Source organism: Hippopotamus amphibius, chromosome 6 (assembly GCF_030028045.1).
Source record: "Hippopotamus amphibius kiboko isolate mHipAmp2 chromosome 6, mHipAmp2.hap2, whole genome shotgun sequence".
Taxonomy (NCBI): domain Eukaryota; kingdom Metazoa; phylum Chordata; class Mammalia; order Artiodactyla; family Hippopotamidae; genus Hippopotamus; species Hippopotamus amphibius.
In genome coordinates, this window is record NC_080191.1 from 30,626,852 (window position 1) to 30,640,862 (window position 14,011).

Genomic DNA, 14,011 nt, shown 5'->3' on the forward strand with positions numbered 1-14,011 from the left:
TTTCTTAGCTTTGAAAGATTAGGGAGTAATTCAACTTAAACATTGGCTTTCAGCCACATCTCAATGTACTCATACAGTCAGTAAAAGTTCTCTCAGCTCAGCTTTACCATGAACCATGAAGCTCTTGCTAGAGAAACTAAGGGACATAACTAAAGATAAGGGCTTTGTCAATTATCAGATATGTGGTGGTGTATATGCTAACCTTAAAGAAACACTCATGAATTCTAAATCTCTGCTATTGTCCTGAATCCCTGAATTAAGCTCCTTACATCATGTTGATTAAGATGTACATTAAAGTTATATTTACTAATCTTTCATGCAAATTTCAAAGAAAAACCTGCCTGGAGCCTTGGTTTGTTAATTAGGAATAATTAGGAATATTATGTACTTTTGACCTTTTGCAGGTCTAAAGTATTTTTGGAATAGGTTGGTTTTGTCCTAGTTACGGAATAATTAGTAGGAAATACTAAATATAACTTATATTTGCAGAAGTGATTTGGGTGAAGTCATTTATATTATACCTTGACAGCACCTGTACATATGGGCACTGGATTAGTTACTATATAATTATGATAATTGAATGGTCCTTACTAAGTGATGAGTCAGATTCAAATTAACATTCAGAAAAGTAATGATGTATAACAGTTTAAGTTACATTTACTATTCTAAAAATAAAATGGAGTAGGGAATGTATTGGTTTAGGTTGCTGAGTGATTTAAGATTATGACTTAAATACTATCCCTTGAAGTGCAGTAAAACAGTTGCCTGACTTTTAACTTTTTGCTAATTGCCTTCATTCATTTATACATCATTTTTCCTTTTTTCAAGCCAGCAGTTATTGCTCTCATTATGATATAATTTGCACATCACTGTAGAAGTTTAACAAGGTTGGAATTCAAGCTTAACTTTTCCTTAGTTCTACTAAGGGCCCTTTCTGTACAAAACTCTTCCAAATTAAGGCCAGAGGAGAGCTTCGTATTCTTGGCAAGAGCAGATCTGACTCAGGACCATCACCAGCTGCTACATCTTCTTACCTTAGATCTGAACCAGGGGTCGCTGAAGGCAAAGCATGGAGGAAGTATGGTCTCTTCAATAGGGAAGTTCTCAGCATTTGTTTTAATTGTGCCTTTGCCTCTATACTGTATCACAAAACAGACAAAGACTGCATTGTTGTCTCGGAGAAGTTGTGAGAAATAATGAGATATTCCTAGGAATGGATTTGGTCAACTTTGGATGTGATAAAACATGAAAAAATGCAAAACTATAAGGCAGGACTTCCTAGGTGGTGCAGTGATTAAGAATCCGCCTGCCAATGCAGGGGACATGGGTTCGATCCCTGCTCCAGGAAGATTTCACATGCCACGGAGCAACTAAGCCCATGCACCACAAGTATTGAGCCTGCGCTCTAAAGTCCGTGAGCCACAACTATTGAGACCATGTGCCACAACTACTGAAGCCCATGTGCCTAGAGCCTGTGCTCCGCAACAAGAGAAGCCACGGCAATGAGGAGCCTGCCCACTACAACGAAGAGTAGCCCCCGCTTACTGCAACTAGAGAAAGCCCATGTGCAGCAATGAAGACCCATCACAGCCAATAAATAAATAAATAAACTATAAGGCATTAATATTACTAAAGGCAAATGGAACAGTTTATATTCCACGAGAAGGAGGAGTGAAAATAAATTAGGTAATTTATTAATGGTTTTGTTATCCAGGAAGTATTCTGGGTTCTCTATTGAAAAGAATCCCAGTGATATGTGCCCCTTCTGTCTTTATTGCTTTGATGTGTCATTGAAGTCACACTGGTAAGGCTTGTAGAGAAGAGGCTGCTTTTGGGGAGAGTTCAAAAATGGGTTAGTTCTAGTTTGCCAAAGCTCTAGGAAAATATTTATCCCCAGAAAATGAGAAGTACCAGTAGTAATTGGATAGTGTATTTGAGTTTGAATCTTGACCCTGGCACTAACCAGCTTGTGGCTTGGGCAGTCTCTCCCAGCCTCAGTTTTCTCAAAAACGAAATGAGGATAATCATACCTACCTTGAGAATGTTAGGCGGACTCTGATGATAATGCATGTGAGTTGCCCAGCATATTTCAGTTTCTCGGTAGAAGTTATTTTTTTTAAATTTATTTATTTATTTTATTTATGTATTGGCTGCATTGGGTCTTCGTTGCTGCACATGGGCTTTCTCCGGCTGCTGCGAGTGGGGGCCACTCTTCATTGTGGTGCGCAGGCTCCTCATTGCAGTGGCTTCTCCTGCTGTGGAGCATGGGCTCCAGGCGCATGGGCTTCGATAGTTGTGGCACATGGGCTCAGCAGTTGTGGCTCATGGGCTCCAGAGCACAGGCTCAATAGTTGTGGCACACGGGCTCAGTTGCTCCATGGCATGTGGAATCTTCCCAGGGCAGGGCTCGAACCCGTGTCCCTTGCATTGGCAGGCGGACTCTTCACCACTGTGCCACCTAGGAAGTCCAGAAGTTATTTTTATTATGTATTTAAGCCTCGGCCAGGGTCCCACCAAAAGCAGGACTGGAGGCAAAGTTTTGGGGGAAGACCATATCTATACCTTTGCTTTATTACTGAAAAGGGGCCATAATAAAAACAAGCCTAATAACTGGAAATAATCTAGGGGACACCAAAATAACCTGTTCTGTGTGCCCATCTGTAAATTGGGGATAGTTGTATCTGATTTATAAGAGTGTTGTGAGGATTAGCTGAGTTAACATATATGCAGGCTTAAAACCATGTGTAGTACACAGGAATGGCTCAGCAATACTATTATTATTGTTATTATCATCCCATTGCTAGTATTATTGTTGTTACTGTAGAATAGGGATTAAACTCAGACTCTGCAGTTAGGGAGTACTGTGTTTAAATCTCTAAACTTTCTAAAAGGGGAAACTTAACCTTGGGTGTTAATAACTTAGCCTCTCTGAACTTAGTCTCATCTATAGAATGGAGATGACAGTGGTTCCTCTCCAGTAGGGCTGTTTGAGAAAGAAAAACAACAAAACGGAGTTTAGCATAGTTCCTGGCACATTTGAAGCACTTAGTAATGTTAGATTTTTTATTAACAGTGACAGCTATTCTTTTTTTTAACATTCATTTGACAAATTTTTCTTAAGCACCTACTTACTATTTGCCAGACATTCTTCTAGACACTGGGGATATAGTGTTAAATACAACAGAATCATAGCCTGTTGGAACTAACATTTTATAATATTAAACAGTAGGCTTGAATTATTTAATATTTTTACCTCTTATCTTCTTTTGGGTTTCTTTCTTTTTTTGTTTTAATTAATTAATTACTTAATTTAGGCTGTTCCGGGTCTTAGTTGCAGCATGCAGTCTCTTAGTTGCAGCATGCGTGCAGGATCTAGTTCCCTGACCAGGGATTGAACCCGGGCCCCCTGCATTGGGAGTGCAGAGTCTTACCCACTGGACCACCAGGGAGGTCCTATTTAATATTTTTAATCAAAGAAGTTTTTTTCTTAAGGGACAAAAACTAGACTTTACCAAACAGAAATCATATGAACTTTTTAAGTGAAAAAAGGTGTTTTTATCTTCATATTATTTACGTGAAAATAGGTGCTTTTAAATACTTTAAAATAATTTTTCTTGACAAGTTCGAAGATCTCTACTTCTCATTAGAATTTTTTACTCTGTTAATTTACATAACAAAATTAATGAGGCTTTACATACATACATAAAATATACTTGAATGTATTTAAAATTTTCTAGATATAGAGTTAGTACATATTTTCAGAATTGCTGGCCTCAGGGATATTCAGCCCTTACCATGCTTTTTCCCCTCATAGATGATGCAAAATTTAATTATGCTTTTGAAAGCATCATGAACAATGACTCTATTGATAAGTCAAACTAAGTGTGAAATCATTATGCAAGACCATTTTGCTGTTATGTGTTGTATTTATAGATACTTGATTTATTTTTTCCACACCATCACTCAGTTTTAACTTAGTAAAGGAGAATACTATTCTGTTATCCTTAAGGCTCATGGCAAGAATTTCAGTGTTTGAAAGGAGATATATTCTTAACTAGCATTTAAAATTCTAATTTGATAAGCTCTCAGTCTCAAACTTTCTTCGGTTAAAGTTGTCTATGTGAATAGCATTGATTTAATGAAGTAGCAAGAGGGCAATTTGTAAATGCAAAAGTGAAGTCATTTGAAAATCTATTAGCTGAGAGACTTGTGCTGATGCTATCTTTAGAGGACACAAAGAAAAATGTAAAAAACAAGATCCTTTTATATAAAGAGACACAGAGAGTGACAGTCAACAGTAGAAAGATCTGCACAAAAGAAAATAAGAAGTGAAAACATTTATCCTGAGCTGCATGATATTAAAATGTCCTGAAAGAGCATGAAAATTAATTATCTACTTTAGTTTGCCTTTACAAATGAGTTGGAAATGTCAAACACGTTTCTGGATGAATGAGAATGCTAAGCACTGAATCATTTGCAGATGTTTTCTGAACACAGCAGAAGCTAGAGGATTCTGATATGCCTAAGAAAGCCCCTTAAAACAAGGTGGGTTTATCATACTTGTATGCATTTTCATTGTTGTTGACAACAGAGTCAAGAGCAAAGAAGCCCATGTTGCATTATGCATTGAAAGACAATATTAGGTAAACAGAACACTGGGGAGGATTCAGAAGATCTAGGTTCTAATTCTAATTCATTCTCTGTTCTTCATCTTGACAATTCATTCAAGAGCCTCAGTATATAGGGCCTCAGTTCTGAAATTAGAGGACTGAGATTAAAGAGTTAAATATATTCCTCTCTAAGGCTCCTGCCAACTCTAGCATTCTGTAGCTCTGTATCCTACTGTTCTCTTACAAACTAAACTGTAAACCCAGTAGCATCCTCCTTGCTTAGACTTTGTGGCCAAGGGAGCTTACTTTATGCTTAGAATGGTAATCACTGGGAAGCATAAAAGGCATGAATATCTTGGAATTAAATAAGCACATGATTACTTACACTAGAAAGTTCCTGTTCCATTAAGCAGGTATTCTTGATCAGAATAAGACGAGGCAACCCCTTTTATAGTCCAAAGGATGATTGAGTGTGTTAGTTATTAAGTGACCAAAGCGAGCATGCTTTCATATGGAAATTTGTGACTTCTTCAGGAAAACAGATTTGGAACTGAGTTATAAATAAATGAGAAAATCTCAGTGATTGACATATTCAGTATTCTAATGAATATTTTATTACCATTGATCTAAAAAACCCATTTACTAAACCTTTCCATATACAAAACATTTATATTTGCAGATTGAATATTCATATTTAATTTCTCACTATTTTAGAAGAATAATCAAAAGATAGAACATATAGAAGATATCTAAAATGTAACAAAGTAGCATCCTAATCCTACATTCTGTGTAAAAATAAAAAAGGAAAACAAGCTCAAGTTGGGATCTGTAATCATTGTGTTTTTCAAAATGCTTTTAGGAATAAATGGCTCTATGGATAAACCTGATTGACATATTGCACATTAATCCCCTTTCAAATGTTCACACTGAACATTAACATCCTCTAAGAAGGTTTCCCAGTAAATTTACTTTAAAAAAAACCTTTATTGACATATAATTCACTTACCATAAAAGTCTTCCATTTGAAGTATGCAGTTCAATGGTTTCTAGTATATTCATCCACCATCACCAGAGTCACCTTTAGGTCATTTTCATCACTACATGAGAAACCCTAAAAGCATTAGCTGTGACCCCCAATTCCCCCAGAACCACCCCTGCCAGCTCTAGGAAACCACGGATCTACTTAGTCTCTATAAATTTGTATTTATTAGACATTTTATATAAATAGAACCATACATGTGTTTTCTATCTTATTTTTCTTTTAAAAGTTTTATAGATTTAGCTTTTACATTTAGATTTATGATCCATTTTCAGTTAATTCTTGTATGTGGTACAAGATATGGGTCCAACTTCATTCTTTGCATCTAGATATCCAGTTGTCCCAGCACCATTTGTTGAAAAGACTATTCTCTCCCCCATTGAATTATTTTGGCAATTTTGCTGAAAATAAATTGACCGTAATGTATGTTTTTTCCCCCAGACTCTCAATTCTGTTGTCTTAATCTACATGTTTATCTTTACATCAGTATCATATTGTCTTGATTACAATAGCTTTGTAGTAAGTTTTAAAACAAGATGTGTGACTCCTCTAACTTTGTTCTTTTTCGAGATTGTTTTGGCCATTTTACGTTTTTTTCATTCCAGTTGGATTTTAGAATCAATTTTCAAATTCTGAAAAAAAGCAAGCTGGGATTTTGATGGGACTTGTGCTTGAATCTGTAGATCCATCTGGGGAGTATTGCCATCTTAACCACAGTAGATCTTCAGACCTAAAATCTATCTATAAACTTTATCTTCCTTTCTTGAATGGACCCATTTCAATGTGAAGGAAAATCTCTAGTGACATTCTCCATAGCTCTGTTCTTGGCAGAACTCTGCTTAATGTTAGAAGGCATTTTTTCACCTTTGTTGAGTACACAAGACTGGGGCGGACAACATTTAGTAGAATTGATATTTATCTTAGACCAGATTGATGAACTAAAACCAACCATGTGAAATTTGTAAGCCTTAAAAGTAAATATATTTAGGTTAAAAAATTTAACTGCTCAACAACAGTTTGGAAGATGTTTTGGAAATATCAAATTATGTATTACAGATATTTATTTCAGTGTGAGAAGAAAACAGTTAGAGTATGATGGCTGGCCTGTTGGATCTCTGAAATTCCACATATGAAAGGTGAAACAAAATGAAGCAAGAGAATAGGATGATGTCCTAAGGGGATTGATTCAGTGCTATGAGCATGCTTCGTACATTATAAGAGGCTATTTTTATATACTCATTAAAGTGTTACATAAAAAATATCATCCTAATAATATTTGATACTCCGAATAAAGACCACCAAAAACTGAAAGAGGCTGAATGATTAAAAAAGATACTGTCATGTCCAGTATCTTCTATTTACCAAACAGGAGACATGGATTAGAATATTTTAGAATGATTCTTATCAACAAGATTTGTAAAGGATTTACTCTTTCTATGCAATTGCATATAGTCCAAGAGAGACTGTGGCACTATGGGTGCTCTTTAGAGTGGACCCACTTGGCAACTGGCTTTATTTCTTTCTGGTTTAAAAATAGAAAGCAGAGGCCTGGAGGAATATCTCTTCCATGAGTAAAGTGGCAACTTTAGCTAACATTGAGATTAGTAATAAGAATAGTTGCTGATAATTCTTTAGAAAGTTGGTAGCATTACTAGTCTCATTTACTAATGATTGAATTGAAGTTTAGAGATGGTATATAACTTGTCTGCAGACACAAAGCTGGTTAATAGTGGAACTAGCATAACTCAAGGGTATCTGAGTCTAGCTGCTATGTTTTACTATCTTTCAAGATAAAAGCTTAAGCAGGATTATGAAGGTTTAGTTTAATGACTCAGTCTCTTAAGCATATTTCTTGTTTCCCTTACTCTGATTGTACCATTTCTGTTACACTTCCTTTGCTTTGAAAAACTTTATGGAAATAGGTAATGTAGTGGTTCTAATACATCTGTTTGTTCTTTTGAGTGTGTTGGAACTTCTAGGCATGAGTAAATACGGTGACAGCTTGATATCTATTAATACCAACAGGTCATGAGATACCAGGAAGCACTAGACATGCAAGCTGTTATGGGATATTTGGTTCATCTCTCAAGCCAATTTTATGTATTTTTAAATCTAGGATCTATTAGTCTGATCCTGATTTTGTTTATCCTCAGTTATCTACGCACTTAGAGGTGCTTTAATTTGAGAAAAATCTGAGTAAGTATGGCTTGAAAGAAGAGTTTATTAAGTCACTATGGTTCCCTAAGTCAGCAGATTTTATACTCATGCCCTCTAGGAGCTGCTGATATTCTCTCACCATCCCCAGATGGATACCCCAAGAGGGCTGCTGTAACAGGGTACCACAAACTGATACTTAAAACAACAGAAATTTATTATTTCACAGTGTTGACGGGACTATGCACTCTCCAAAGCCTCTAGGGGAGGATCATTCCTGGATCCTCCAGTTTCTGGCAGCCACAGGTATTCCTTGGCTTGTAGATATATTAATCCAGTCTCTGCCTTCATCTTCACATGACATTATTCCTATGTCTCTGTGTCTTCACATTTTCCCCCCTTCTTAAAAAAATTTTCTTAATGGAAGTATGGTTGATTTATTTATAATATTGTATAAGTTTCAGGTATATAGCACAACGATTCAGACATATATATGTGTGTATACACACACACACACACACACACACACATATTCTTCTTTAGATTATTTTCCCATATAGGTTATTACAGAGTATTGAGTAGAGTTCCCTGTGCTATACGGTAGGTCCTTGTTGGTTATCTATTCCTTACATAGTAGTGTTACGTGTTAATCCCAGTCTCCTAATTTATCCCCCCTCACCTCCCTTTCCCCTTTCCCCTTCTTTTTATAAAGACACCAGTTATACTGGATTAAGGGTCTACTCTGCAACAGTATGACCTCATTTTAAGTTGATTACATCTACAAATAAGATCACAGTCATAGGTACTGGGGTTTGGACTTCAACATTTCTTTTTGAGGGTCACAATTCAACCCATAACACCAAATCTGGTACTTATGATACTGCTAGAGCGTGACTGACTGAGGTCAATCCCTCAGAGAAATGCAGAGATAGGTAGAATTCATAGTACTGAAAATAAGCTAGTTTCTTAGCATTTAGAGTGATTGCTCTTTTCATCAGCTCCACGAAATGGTTGTATTTTCATGATTATGTGGATTTTCTCATTTTTGAAGGTCCACAAGATGATGTTATTTCAACTAGTGCAGCATGATATGACAACAGTAATACTGCAATGCGATGCAAATATCAACAACCACACAATCAGTAGACAGAGCAGATGATGTGCCTGAACTAGCTGTGACAATCAGCAAATGATTGATGTGTGAAGCACAGCTTTTAGCAGCAGCTGCTTCACTGAGAATTAGTTTTAGTGAATCATCCACTGCAGCTGCCATTTTTCTCTGAGCCAGATAAATCCTGACATGAACAAGGTGCTGGTATAGGAAGTGTAAATTCAGCTAGTAGTAAATGTCACTGGCCTCAGTATGAGACACAGAGTCCTTCTCAAATTCAAGGAAGGGAAGGAAGGAGATCATTTTGACATTAAATATATCTTTGTTGAGTTGTCTCTTTTTTTGTCCTGCCCATAATCTTCTTGCCTTGAATTTAATGTCTTAAAGTGAAGCATATTTAAATAAGTTAATTCATCTTCTAAAAAACAAATGTATTTAATGTAAAGAGTTTAGTGTGTCAAGTAAGCAACACTCTAGGTAAGAATACATCTTTGTAGAAAAGCATATTAAGACTTTCCTTTATTCTGATTTTGTACTTTAATGATGTCAGCAGTTTTAAAATTCAGCGATGTCATGAAGTGTAGTCTATACAGCCTAATGCAGTAGCCTGCTATAAATGTCTCTCCAGTTCTAGACAGATCATGAATTAGAAAAGTGAAGTTTTTTTTAGTTGACCTATATACCTGGATTTAAAAAAAAATCCTCAAAATGGTGACGACAACAACAGTGACAAAGAGAAACAAGGTTTGGCTGCATCCTTCAGTAAAGATAAATAGGCAAACCAGATATGAGCATTTCAGCCTAAGCCTCCTTATTGATGAACTAAGTTTGAAATCTTGGTTGGTTTGCTTTTCAGAGATAGTTCTTACAGGCAGTCCCCAAGAGTCACACTTCGAAAGGCCCTTTAAGAATGAATTTATCTCAAAATGCTATTTCTGATTTTTTAATGCTGTTCTGAAATCTGAAACTAACAATCTGTATTTTATTCAGGTAGAAGCATCTAAATCTGCAGCATGTTTAATAGTTAGCAAAGATATATGCCTCAGAACAAGATTTCTCTAATACGTTTTCTTTCTACGTGTGTTTTTCCTAGACTGTAGGAGAAATAGCCATGACTAAGAATATTAGGACAAAGTAGATTAAAGAGGGAAACCTTCGGCCCAAGAAATAACAGGATCAAAACCACACAGGAGTTCATACAGAGTTAGTTTTGAAAGGAAATGGAGGTCAGGAAGAAAAAAGTTGGCTATAAATAAATTTTATTAATGAAAAAAAATATCTACATTTGAAATTTTCACAGACCTTTTCTGGTCCTGTGTTGGTCATTGGTTATTTAGAGGCAATTTGGTTTTAAATGAAGCTGAGTTTATACACCTTTGCCGCCAATAAATTGATGGCCTGTGATCTCGTGCTGCTCATTCACCTTCTAAAGTGCAGTTTCTCTTTTGGTACAAAGAACATCCTAATAATAATGACTATCATTTATTAAGACATTTATACTAAGTACTTTTCAGACATTGTCTCATTTAATCTTCATAACACTCTGTGAGGCAGAAGTTTTATTTTCACCTTCTAAATAAGAAAAGTTGTACTGAAGTAGCCCAAGTTATAGCTGTTATGTTCTAGAGCCAGTCTGGCTCCAAAGCTCATGTGCTTAGCATTATATTGTCTTTAGCGTTAGAATCTCTTTGAGCTTTAGCCTTCTCTGACCAAACTTTTATGATCATCTGAATTTCTTTGCCGGATGTTCTCACCACTGACACTGCCTCTCAACCAGACTCGAAGGTTAACATTGCAAAAGCCCATAAAGCTCCCACAGATTATCTGTGCAGTTATGCAAACTAAAGTCCAAAGGGTTTACTATTTTGTAAGAGATCATTATGTCCATTTCCTAAGAGCATCTTGCCTTATCCCAAAGGGCACCAGATTTATTTCAAAAACAATTTTTTAGAATTGGGGATCTGTTATGGGTTTTTGGTACTCCTCCCCCTTCTTCCACCTCTGTTACTCTAGGAGTTTGTCAAATCATTTTCTGGTAGATTTGCAAGATGACAGTGCATTTAATGCTAGTCCTGAACTGCCTTTAAGGACATTGCTGTGCTTTTTAAAAAAGTAGATTACGTTTCTTTGAACAGGTTACTGATCCTATCAAGGTGGGGATGGAGCATCTGGTGTTAAAATATAATGCTAATAGGTTGACTCATATCCAGAGTGACCTCTAAAGTAAAGTTCATCAACTCTGCTTTCCCATGTATTTGCTCTTTGCTGCTACTGTGGGTTGACTCAGTCAAGCACCACTATCATTATTGAGTCAGTCTGACTTTGTGGGTTCAAATCTTAACACTGCTTGGCACTGGCTCTTTTATAATCTAGGGATCCCTCAGCTATCCAGTGGTATTAATATTTACTTCTGAGGGCTTTTGTAAGGATTCAATGAGAGAATGTTTAAGATGTAATTAGAAAATCACGGGCACTCGGCGATTGTTTGCATCCTTCCCTCCCAATGAGTTGGTGTATTCACTTTCATATGAGAGTTTTCATCAGCTTTCTTTTGTGAGCATAAATATTTGAATGCCAGCTCTAAATCTGCTGCTGTGAATTTCACAACATTGGGTTCAGTACTTAACATTTTAACTGTTTTATTATTAACATAAAATTACTTATTAACTGCAATGCCTAACAGTTTTCTCTTTAGCCCCAGGTACACCTATTAAAATACTGTGAGTCTTTGGAACACATGTGAGGCTTATGAACTGATTTCCTGCTGTTTGAAGATTATAATATAGGCAAGAAAGTAATGTAGGCTGAAAGGTTTAATAATTGTTGGGAAAACTTAGAAGGCACTTCCTTTGTTAAAGCTTTATAAAGAAACATCATGAAGCAGTGGGTAATTTATAATAAGTATGTGTCTGGTGCTTTTATGGTGTGGTTTTTATATGACACATGGTAAGACGGTGGAGAAAGAGGCTTTCCTGAATGGTTGGAGTGGCTTTCAGATTATGTGTTAAATGCCAGGAATTTTAGAACCACACAAGCCACACCTGAGGGGTTGGGCAGAACAGACGGGGGTGAGGCTAGACAGTTGTCCATGTTGAATGCTAAGCACCATGAAATGCAATCCTCCCTCCTGCCCACCCCTGGCACACACACTCTTCCCTGATACCAACTCAAAATAAGCAAAAAGCTGTTTTTCCCTCAAGCTAATTTGATGGTGTACAGCAACGTTTGTTTAGGTATTTTGTAGCCACTCATAAAGGGGAGGTCATTTGGGGGCAGGCCCTCCCACTCGGATTTACTTGGAGGAATGAATAGTAATGTCTCGTCATTATGAAAACAAAAGCGGGGTGGGGGGGGGAGGCTGTGGAATCCCCAAATTCAAGTCAGTATTAAGAACTTGAAAGAAGATTGATTATGAAACTCAAGTATAACACTAAAAACAACAAGGACAAAACTATCCCCAAAACATTGTAAAGACCACGGATAATACAATCGCTATGTGAAGACGAAAAGATTACTAACAGGCATCTCTTCAAAGGAGAGCGGGAATATCAGTTTCTCATACAAAATAAACTAGTACCATCGGTTACAATCAAAATGTAGTGGTAAAGAATCCTGAAGTTTTCCCTGATGTCTTTTGGATAGCTGAAATTTACATTCTGCAGGCTAAGGCAGAGAGAAAATAATCTGAAGGAAAAGCTACCATGGTGAGCTTCATGAATCCGAAGTGGACAGTGGAATGAAAAACAGAAATCTTTGGTTCAACTCCTCCATAAAAAATACCCTTTTGGTTGGGTGACCGAGGCCAGGTGAAAAGAAGGACTGTTAGGAGGCATGGTACAACAACATTGCCTGAATATTTTGGAACACTGGTGACCTTTCAGTAATTGGAATGCATAGGCAAGGGATACACTCCCAAACTCTTGCTTCTTATAAGTAGCAGTTGACTTCCATGTTGCCAAACTTAGATTAACTTTAAGATTTAAATGTGCAATTTAGATCCACTATATTTTTCCGTGTAAATTAATAAAAGTTGGGGAGGAGGCTTCTGTTTCATTTTGTCATTTCCATGCTTATAAACATCAGCCTCCTAGAAAGGATGAGGGCTGTAGCAACACATTTCTGCTTCCATTTCCCTCTATTCCTTTCACCTCGTTGTTTCCTCTCTTGTGAGAATGAAAAAAGGAGAGAATGCTATAAGTATCTGTGTTTGTTCTTTGTTCTCTTGGAACTCTGGAGGTTTAAGTTGAAACTAAAGCATGATTGAGACCTGACTTGTTCAGAAGTCTGATTAATGCTTTTCTATTTCAAGAAATGATTATTTTTTTCATGATACTTTAAACAGATTTTAAAAGTTTAGACCACATCAGATTCCTTTTAAATTTGTTTGCCATCTTGGATTAAGGTTAATTCTATTATCCCATGTTTTCAGTCATTACCCTTCTCTTATTAAGATAATAATGTTCTTTTCTTTTCCTTTGCTAATTACAGCCTCTTCCTCCTGCCTCCTATGAGAGAACAGCGATTATTCATTGACATACTCTGATCTCTTTTAGTCTGAGATTCTATCAGTTCTCATCTTTTCAACTCTGCATCCTATACAAAATTGCTGAAATTTCCATTTTTAATTTTCTCCTCTTGTCTGAGTTCCAGGCCCATAGTTCCGGTTACTTACTCTGTTATCCCCCCGGCAGTATTGCCAGCATCTAAACTTGCTAGCTCTTCTCCTCATCGGTTATTTTGTTCGTGTTTCTGTTACCCAGTTCCCTAAACATAAAACCTTGGAAGTGTTTCAGCTCATTACCTTCCTTCATTCACTTTAGGCTATCACAACATTCTTTGGGTTTTTCCATTTTGAAATGTTTTTTTATTCATCTGAATTAGTTAAGATACCAGTTTGGCGGTTATAATAAAGTCCCCCAAAACGAGTGGATTAAACACAATGTAAGTTTAGTTTTGTTTATTACAACCCAGGTAGATGGTACAGAGGTGGCGTAATGGCTTGACCATGTCAGGGATGCAGGCTTCTTCCATCTTGTTGCTTTGTCATCCCCAGGGTGGTGTCCCTGTCCATATGGTGAATGATGGCTCACCACATGG

General features: G+C 36.7%; 1 non-coding gene across 1 annotated transcript; it reads right to left on the reverse strand.

The window, feature by feature from the left end:
* Nucleotides 1-3,376: 3,376 nt before the first annotated feature.
* On the reverse strand, nucleotides 3,377-3,449 carry TRNAG-CCC (transfer RNA glycine (anticodon CCC)). Its single transcript has one exon. It is a non-coding gene; the product is annotated as a tRNA-Gly (tRNA).
* Between the last annotated feature and the right edge of the window lie 10,562 nt (nucleotides 3,450-14,011).